Source organism: Solanum verrucosum, unplaced genomic scaffold, assembly GCF_900185275.1.
Source record: "Solanum verrucosum unplaced genomic scaffold, falcon-dt-bn FXZP01000228.1, whole genome shotgun sequence".
Lineage (NCBI taxonomy): Eukaryota > Viridiplantae > Streptophyta > Magnoliopsida > Solanales > Solanaceae > Solanum > Solanum verrucosum.
The window spans coordinates 1,016,752-1,027,228 of NW_026020210.1; the positions used below are offsets into that span (position 1 = coordinate 1,016,752).

Sequence of the window (10,477 nt, forward strand, 5' to 3'; positions counted from 1 at the left end):
CATCCACCTCGTTACAGTTAGAATATTATCGAGTCATCCACCTCGTTACAGTTGGAATATTATCGAGCCATCCACCTCGTTACGATTGGAATATTATCGAGCCATCCACCACGTTACGGTTGGAATATTATCGAGCCTCCACCTCGTTACAATTGGAATATTATCGAGTCATCCACCTTGTTACATTTGGAATATTATCGAGCCTCCACCTTGTTACAGTTGGAATATTATCGAGCCATCCACTTCGTTACAGTTGGAATATTATCGAGCCTCCACCTCGTTACAATTGGAATATTATCGAGCATCCACCTCGTTATAGTTGGAATATTATCGAGCCTCCACCTCGTTACAGTTGGAATATTATCGAGTCATCCACCTCGTTACAGTTGGAATATTATCGAGTCATCCACCTCGTTACAGTTGGAATATTATCGAGCCATCCACCTAGTTATAGTTGGAATATTTTTTAGCTTCCACCTCGTTACAGTTGGAACATTATCGAGTCATCCACCTCGTTACAATTGGATAATTATCGAGCCATCTACCTCGTTACAGTTGAACAATCATCGAACCATCCACCTCATTACAGTTGGGTCATTATCAAGCCATCTGGCTCGTTGCAGAGAACATCGAGGTTCGCCATGCAAAAAAATAAGCAATGACATCTCCAAATCCTCATCAAATCATGAGTTAATGGACATACGATGTTCGAAGGCGGTATCCATTATCTTTTACCTTCAATACTTCTTTATTTTCTCATATAATTGAAAAAGATGTTTATGCTTATCCATTAAGATATTCTCATTTATTATATGAATGATCTTTCTTTATTTTTTGATTCAAGTTGCTAGCTAAAATGACGCTATGTCTACTAATTATTTACTTTGAGTGTGCAGACATATACTAAACATACCTATATGACATCTTTCAAAGCAAGAGTGATTTTAACACACCAAGACAATGGAGTATCCACAGAAACTTGCAAGAAGATAACTAAAAAGTATCACAAGAGATGCTACCATTGTTTTCAATTACAGTTTCTACTAACAAGTTTGTTTCAGTCTTTGTCGAGAGAATCCAAGAGGATGAATTTTCAAATCAAACCACAGGTGCGGACGACATCAACAAGGATGCAGCACAACGTGGAACTTTTTCTTAGCAGCGAACTTGGACATAGTCCGAAGAGGAGTATCAAACTCTTAGGACGCGAGCTGAGGAACGACTTCCACCACAATCAAACCACACACCTATCAGAAGGCATGTGGGTTTTTCTTGGAGTTTGTTAGTTTCAGTTTGCATCCGGAAAGTTCTTGGTGTTAACCGGAAGCGAATTTCCAATCTGAGTGGCAATGCACCAAGAGCTTTGGAAATTATGTTTGTGTAAGTTCTTACTTATGGATATGAAGAGCTCCGCATTCATGGCTAAGAGGTTGCATGCCTCTTTTTCATACTCGACTAACTTATCACTCCTCCAGAATCAAAGGTTATCTTGCATAATAAATTTCCTTTTCAACCGATCGAGTCGAACTACAAACAACCTGATTCCTAATGTTTAAGGATGTGTAGGCGGGCTCAATGTTGAAAACTCGGTTGTACTCCAACATTCTCTTGTAAATCTTATTCTCGAGCATTTCAATCCATTCATAGTTCGATATCGGGATAACTTTTGATTTCTTTCAGAGTCGTGCGTTAAATCAAGCATATCGAACTACATGTGACCTGAATTCTCATATAGCCTGAGATATGTAGGAAACCCATTTCCAGGGTTCGGCCATAATTCCTAAAGTCCTTACCAAAATCCCTTTTCAGAAAAGATGAAGATGTGGTCGATCAAAATTGGATTTGTCAATTTCATTTGCCTCAAATTTCTTTCATCAATGAAAGTTGTTGACACCCAATTTTGACCATCCACGATAGAATTAATTTTCGAGCTTCTTAATTTCAAACGATTTGAAAAAATTAATTTTATAAAAATTCAAATATTTTTCAAGTTATTCTTCAAGTAATTTTAGTCATTTTATAAATTTTGAAATACTATATATGTTTTATATAATTACGTATATAATTAGTACATCTTATGAATATTCGAAAATCGTCTCAAAAAGATTTTAGTTTTATCTTAAACATTTGGTTATTTAGTTTAGTTTAAATTATAGTTATATTTTCAAGATAATTAGTTTATAATTTTGTTGTTTGTTTTATTTCGTTAAGATTAAGAAGTTCGTTAATTAATTAATATTAATTCGTCTTATTTAGGTTTTAGCCGAATTTATTAATTTAACTCAATTTGGCTATTTCTTAAACTCCAAGATCTAACCCCTCTTTTACTCCTTAGTAGACCAAATTTTGGGCCATTTTTCCGTTCAATCTACGTAGGCCACTATATTCCTCAAGCCCAAAACCTCAATTCCTTCAACCCAACCCCATTGTTAATTCCCAGGCCCATTCCCATTCACATCTAAAAGAAACCAGTGCACATTACAACAACAATACGTACAACATACCAGACCCCGACCCGATCCACTTCTCAATCAACAAGAGAACCCAGAAGATTCACGCTTAACAATAATTCAAAGAGAAGCAGAAGGCGCCTTCACGGAAAGTAGTTCAAGGCGTCTACGTGCGCATACCAACTGTATTCTCGTCATCTTCTCCTCTCTCCCTCGCTAGTAAACTCGTATAGAAGGAGCAGTTCGTTTTGTCCTTCCTAGCGTGAGATTGATCCACGTATCCCCTCAAGGATAGTCAATTCAATCGAGGCCGACCACCTTGCCTTCTTCCCATTGGAATTTGCTATGATTTGGCATCAAAGCAGGATATTCCTTCAGTTTTTTGGAATTCAAAAATGACCCGAAGTCTTATCTGATTCCTTATATTTTCCCCCCAAGACAACCCTAATACCTCTTCTATAAAAGCTCGTGTTCCTCTTCAGTAAAATCGGTTGGAGAATATATGGAAAAGTTGGAGATAACTCAGAGGGGGGAAATTTCATTTTTTAGGTTTCGTATCCTTTGGATTTCATCTAAGAAACGGTGACTAGAATTACATATAGGAATTGATTCTTAAAAAAAAAAAAAAATGGGCACTCATTAGAATAGAGGCAAAACACAGTTATATAGGTTCTCAATAGATATTTCGACTTCTATAGTCATTGAGTTAAGAGCTTCGAATATGGAGCTCTCGTCCTAAGCTCTCTGTTCTTTTTCGTCAGAAACTTCCATTGGAGTTCCTTTCACGTGGTGGTGGAAAGCTTTTCAACTCGTCGTCTCAATTCTACTGCTTCGAAGAAGGTAATACCTCCTTCATCATTTACATTTTATTTCGATTCCAAGCGCTATGTGATGAATCTGTTTTCGGTTGGGTTTATATGGCTTCATTCTTGTTTTCATCTTTATTTAGAACTTCTAACTGATCATCGTGTATTTGTTCTTTGTCGTAAGCTATTGTATGATTCAACACATATAGTCGTGTGAACTTATTTTGTGTTTTCCTTTTCTCCTCATTTCGAATATGTTTACTGAAAAAAGCCTAGGCCTCTTAGTTATTGGGAGATAATTGTTTTATTTTTAGTCTTTGAAATAGCTTCATATCTGTGTGATTTTGTCTCATAGTTGTGTATGTCTGACTGTCTTATTCGAATTATTCAGGTTGCTTGTTGCAGACTTTCTTTAATGTTAGCTTAAATCTGCGAATTTATAGTTGAATCATGCTGATTTTCTCTCTTTGAATATTTGTTTTCTATTTTGAGGACTCAGGATTAATAAATTGGGGTCGAGTTTCTTCAAATTTGAGCTCATTTCAAGCCTGCCTGTCCTCTTTTTGGCTTAGTTCTAGTTGTGTTTGTCTTTGTGTTGAGTTACATAAGCAATGACCTGGTTGTTTAGAGTCGTTTTAAACGCATGGCAGAGTCATGTGTTTATTTAGGCAATACTATGTTTCACTTAGTTTATTGTCTGATGTCTATTTGTTGGCTTTGTTGGTCACTTTTCTTTTCCCTCAAAGTTTGATGCATTGTCCAGTAGATCTGTAATCTTAATGCCACTATCTAAATCTTTCTTGGTTGCCTATAGAGGTCCTAAAAGATAGAGTCAGTTCTTATTTTAAGTTCTCTTATGTTGGCTGCCTTTTCTTTATCTCAAAGTTTCTTATATGTGCATGGATTAAGTGACTAGTTGATAGTAAGCTTCAAGGATTTAGTATTCTGATCATTCTGTAAAATTATCTCAAATGTCATCAGAAGTTGGATCTTGGAAATTTTGTGGAGCATGAGTTTTATTGAGTTAGACCTTTGTGGTTCTAATGTGCTAATGTTAATTATCTCTCAAGTTTGACATGAATTGTTAATGATCAGTAGAGTTATTTGTTGCCTATGCTTCAGTATGAAGATAAATTTTTCATTGGATTAAGGAGATTGAAGCTTTATTGTTTATTGACTCGTCATCTGTTTCGTATACTAATCCTTATTTCCTTTTTGTTGAATGTGAAATTTGCCTTGAGTTCATCATGAACTCATCTTCCTCCTTTGCATTTCGAGAGAGCCGTAAAGGCTCAATTCCTTCCTCTATTGAGTCGGAGAGTAAGAAAAATTGAAGAATAAGTTCTGAAAATCGGCGTACAGGTGTCGGAGCAGAAAGAAGGGATTGTTTACGTGTCGTATACAGCTATATACATAAGATATACAGTGATATACATCCAGTTTATACGTTGTATATTGGAGCAGAAATGGGCCTGAGAATCCCCAAATTTCCATCTTTGTGTTTTGTTGCAATTGGGCCAAAAGCCCATTTATTTTTAGTATCATATGCTAGTTTTAGGACAGGTGAAATTGGGCCTAAAGCCCAAAGAAATTCAGTTTTTATGATAGTCTAGGACAGGTGCAAAATGGCTAAAAGGCCCAAAATAGAAATTAGGCCCAAGTACTGGCCCAGGCGAACAGAAAACTAGACTTGGGCCCAAAACTAACTCTTTATTTTATTTGTTTCATTTTTGTTTACTTGTTTATTTGCTAGTCAATCTTAAGATTTTCCTAATTCGATTTCCCCAAAAGATAGTCATTTTTGAGATTTTCTAAAGACAAAATAATTTTACTTATTTTATTATTTGAATAAATATTTTACTTAAATAATCCCTTATATTATTTCCCTACTAAAAAATGTCTTTTAGTCTTAAAGTTTGTCTATCTCCTAAACTTGTTTAAGCATGCTTATTATTTTTTCAAAAAAATCAATTAGCCAAATAGTTAATTATTGGATAACCGCGTGTTAGCGTGCATTTCAGGTGCTTTTAAACCCTTCCTGAAATGCTAATATGAACCCCGAACCCTCTTTTAATATTTTCATTAGATTTCTGTTTTAATCTTTTGGAAAAAAAATAGTTTTCTGAATTTTACTTTAAAAATTAAGTGGCGACTCTTAAAACTCTGTCGTATTCATTTTTAATTAAAACTTATATATGTGTGTACCTAATAAAAAGAAGCAATTTCAAATAAAATTCGATTATTATAAATAATGACGATTATATAAAAGTATAACTCTTTGTGTGTGTGTTCCATTCTATGTGAAATAAAGATATACAAGATAGAAGCGTGCGTGCATGTGTGCGTGTGTGTGTTCCATTCTATGTGAAATAAAGATATACAAGAGAGAAACAAAATTATAATTACTACTCTTTCTTTCCTTTTCTTTGTTATTTTAGTTTAATATTTTCCTTTTATTTATAACACGTTATCAGTACAAAGTTCTAACCACATTTTGATCTCTTACTCCAAAGATTTTTTTAATTTTATTTTTTCATTATGAAAAAAAAGATATCATCATTGACTAGTTTATAAGTTTATTGATCTGGGTGATTAAAAGTAATATGTTTGATATAATCTCATATTGATTCCATTCTCTTATATTCTTCACTAAAATTCATTTGTTCTTGATTTTTTTGGATAAATTTGTAGTTACTTCGAAACGGCTATTTTCTTGAGGTGAGATGAAATTATTGGACTAATTGAATCATTGCTAGTAAGTTCTTTAACATGATTCTTGAAGTTGAAAAGGCCAATAATATATAATAGGGATTTTAAGAATTTAATCAAGTTGTTGTGTTGTTTCTTGTTCTTGTGATAATAGAGTATGATTCTTGAAGATCTTGATATTGCAATCTGCCACCATGAATAATTTATTGTGGCTTTTACATATTTATACAAACACATTTTGTAAGATGAGAGTCAAGATAAGTCAAGTTTGGATTTGATTTTTGCTATGAGGTTATTTTCTTTAGAACCACATAAAGGATTTGATCTTTATCATCAAAATATTTATATTGCCGACAATTAATAGATGTCTCACATAAGATTCATATTGAATCACATACTTATCAATAAATTGGTGGAAATACTTCTTAATTTACAAAAAAAAAAATATGATATTATTGTTCAATTCTTATGTCTTATTGAGATCTGATTGCATATTCTCCATTTTTGAAAATCTCATATTATTTTTTTCTTATAAAGGTTATGTGGGTCATTGAAGGAAAATTACAATTATTAAAACAACTTCACTCCCTCCTTGTAAAGAATTGAAGTTGTACGACTGTGAAAAGACAAGGGGAAAACAATAACTTGAAAATAATTTGTCTTAGTATTATTTCCATTAGAATATGAAGAAATCATTTTAAGCCTCTTGTTTCGACTTTTACATCGAATTTTTTCTATATGAATGACTTATTGTATTACATGTGTTATATAAAGATTGAATACATTAATTTATTTTACCCCAACAATTGTAGATTTTAATTTGTGTAATTCTAACAATTTTGTTTCAGAAGAGAATTGAAGTACAAAGAAGCAAACGTATTTTGTTTCTATAATTAAGTGAACATAATATTTTTTTAAAGGATTATGGGTGAGTCATGTTACACCTTGGCTTATTACCTCATTGGTTAATGGTAAAATGATGAATTCAAGTTTCATCAAATCAAGAGGGTAAGATGTGAATTAAGTCCTAATGCACCATAGTGATGACATAATGATGACTAAGCAAATTAATGAGCTCTTGATGAAAATTATGAAACACATGATTTTGCTCCATTCTCAAAAATAATTGTGGTAGCAGTACATGATAAGTCTAAAAAATGACTATTGAGATTGTATAATGAATGTGGGTGTGACAAAAGACAAAATAATAATAGTCATCATTGTGGTAAAATGAAGAACACTGTAATTTTTCCAAATAGTCCTTCAAAATATGAAGGTAATTTTTGTCATCAAAATTGTATGAAAGGTCATTAGAAACATATTTGTTATGGGACCTAATAATTTGATAAGTTTATAAATCCTCCATCAAAGAAAAGGATGAAAAAGTGGTGATACACTTGACTTCCAAAAGTGATGTTGAGGTATGTCATATCATGAATATGATAAATTTCAAAGCATGACAACGAACTTCTAATGAAAGGAATAATTATGAAGCATGTATATATGATTATGGTCAATTCCTTGAAGAGAATGTGACTTGTGGTAAGTATCATGAAAAGTGGACCATTCTTGAATGTGTTAAGAGATGATGAAAATTATAAATAAGGACATACTCATGTATGATTTAATAAATATCACAACTCACCCCTATGGGAGGTTAGAGAGAAATAAAGAAATTTTATGTTGGTATAAATGGTCATTGGTCAAGTACTTTTAGTACATCACAAATATTGTGATACATTTTATTATGAACTATCAAAATGGCAAAAGAAGGAATAATTCTTGACCACAAAATTTGTCATTGATTATGTATTTTTGTATGTCAAAAATATTTTGTCATGTATTAAACAAAAGGGAGAAGATACTAATGACAGTAAATCAAGAAACAAGTTTTGCTTGTAATGATTTTGACCATGACAATAATGATATAAACTTCTCCTTAAAAGAGATGTTCACCACACAGACAATGTTATGAAATCTGTGGCATAAATGTTATGAAAACTTTTCCCTTGGGGCATAAAAGTTTTTGGCAAAAGTTCTGACATTATTGGAGATATTTTACCCTATGGTTGATACAATGAGGTTTGTTTTGATCTGGCAACATATGAAAAACTTGAATGCATATAACAAATAATTGTCATTTCTAGCTAGACAATGAAGGTTATGTAAAAATCATCGAAGCATTCAAGGTGTCTGAAGCATAGAAAAGTTTGAAAGAAACTTTTTCAATAAAGCTTCAAGAATCTTTACGGGGATTGAAATAATCAAGGAAGAAAGGGTATAAAAAATGACCTTATTGTCTTTGCATTTATATAAAAAGGTCAGGATCTGAATTTGTTATAATAGTTGTGTATGTTGATGACTTGAACAACTTTAGCACTCTTAAAGAGATTTCAATAGTTGTTGAGTGTTTGAAAAGAAAATCAAAAATGAAAAGATCTTGGTTAGACAAAATTTTGTCTTGACCTACAAATTGAGAATTTGGCAATTGAAATATATGTCCATCAATCTACACACATAGAAAATTTTTTATGTAATTTTTCATGAATAAATCACATTCATTGAGTACCCCAATGATTATGAGATTACTTGACATAAATAAAGATCAATTTCAATATTAAGAGAATGATGAAGAGTTTCTTAGTAATGAAACTCCATATATCAGTCAATTGGGACACTAATGAACCTTGCTATGTATATGTATGATTAAATATTTGCAGTGAGTTTATTGACAAGATTCCGCTACCCCCTCAATGAGAAGACGTTGAAATGACATCAAGAACATATATGAAGTTATCCTACAATACAACCAATTGCAAATGAAAGTGTCCACGAGATGTTGGTTGTTATGAACAAGTTGAATGAGAAATTTACTTGCAACAACAAGGTCACAAATAGATAATTTTCAAGAATGTATTCGGGTAAGCTCAAAGCCTCATCATATCCATGAAATAAAAAAATGATATATCAGAATGAGTTCAAGGATGCAACATCTTTGTGAATGTGATTTGATCTCAAAGACACTGTCAATATCAACATTTGAGAAGATGGTATATAAGATTGGATGACATCATCACAAGAAATTAAGTGATGTTTCAATTAGGGGGAGTATAATACGTGTTGCACTTTTTTTTGTCTTGACCGATATTTTGTCCCACTGGGTTTTCCTGACAAGATTTTCAATAAGGCAACAAATAATGTGTATTAAAAGATATGTGTACTCTTTTTTCTTCACTGAGATATTTTCTAGTAAAGTTTTAATGAGGCACATTAACTATGGACATCCAAGGGGGGTGTTATAAATCCATTGAACTAAGTGGATTGTCTATTGAGTTTATCCATAAGCTTATACTTATCATGTATGTGTATTCCCTAAGTGATATGAACCTTTTTGGGACAACAATGTATCTACTAATTTGGAATTCAACAAGGTGACCTGTGGATTGATTTCTCAACCTATAAATAGAGATATCATTCACCATTGTAAGACACAGTTGAATAGAAGAAAAGTCTTTCTCCTTCATCTACTTCTCTTGTCTTCTTCTCTTTATACATATATTGCTTTGAGCTTGATTTATAACAAATTTAGAATTATTTTTCATTTTAAAAATAAATAAATTATATAAGGAGTGTAGGAAAGGAAAAATAGAAGATGACAAGATAGAAAATCGAGGAGGAAAAAAAGTAGAACAAAAATTATGTAAAATAAACTAGGTGAATGAAAAAAAAAATTAAAACAAAAAATTATGCAAAATAAACTTGTTGAATGAGAGAACAAAATAAAATTGCGCCGTCTGTGGGGATCGAACCCACGACCACGTGGTTAAAAGCCACGCGCTCTACCACTGAGCTAAGACGGCTTCTTGTTTATATTTTACACATGGATTAATTATTAACATCCAAACTTAATCAAAACACAAGTAAATAGTTTGCTATCATCCCTTACCATTTGAGAGTAGAAGAGAATGATTCTTTTCAAAAAAAATTATGTGTTATCTTTCATATTTCTTACCTACAAAAAAAATTCTTAGAATAAAGACATAAAGTTTAAAATAGATTTATAAATAACTATAAATTTCGATTGACTGGTAGATGTAGTTGTTAAGACAAACAATTGATAATGATTGAAAATAATGTCAATCAATATAAAATTGATTCCAAACTATAGTTGGTATGATTATTTTCTCACACATCGCCCTCTTAAAACATTTTATATAATGTCAAATAATTTTTATCTTTTAAAGTAAATCAAAACTTCATTGTAAGTTAGCTAGTGTGCAATAGTTAGTTGTCACCCTACCATATCGTTATACAAGTTTAGGACCATTAATATAAGCAAGTTCACACATATAGTCTTTTAAGTTTATCATATATATATATATATATATATATCATGCTTATGAGAATAAAATTACACATAACTTATAATATATATAATTTTTTGTTTATATAAGAAGTGTATTATTACTTGGTATAAAGATGAAATTAGATGAATATCGAGTAAAATTATTG

The 10,477-nt window shown here is 31.9% G+C and overlaps 1 long non-coding RNA gene and 1 other non-coding gene across 2 annotated transcripts; both read right to left on the bottom strand.

Annotated features, from left to right (window-relative positions):
- Window positions 1-526, bottom strand: LOC125830464 (uncharacterized). Its single transcript, XR_007443141.1, has 3 exons — window positions 478-526; window positions 343-444; window positions 1-75 (listed from the first exon to the last, which is right to left on the bottom strand). It is a non-coding gene; the product is annotated as an uncharacterized LOC125830464 (long non-coding RNA).
- Window positions 527-9,753: 9,227 nt separating this feature from the next.
- On the bottom strand, window positions 9,754-9,825 carry TRNAK-UUU (transfer RNA lysine (anticodon UUU)). Its single transcript has one exon. It is a non-coding gene; the product is annotated as a tRNA-Lys (tRNA).
- Between the last annotated feature and the right edge of the window lie 652 nt (window positions 9,826-10,477).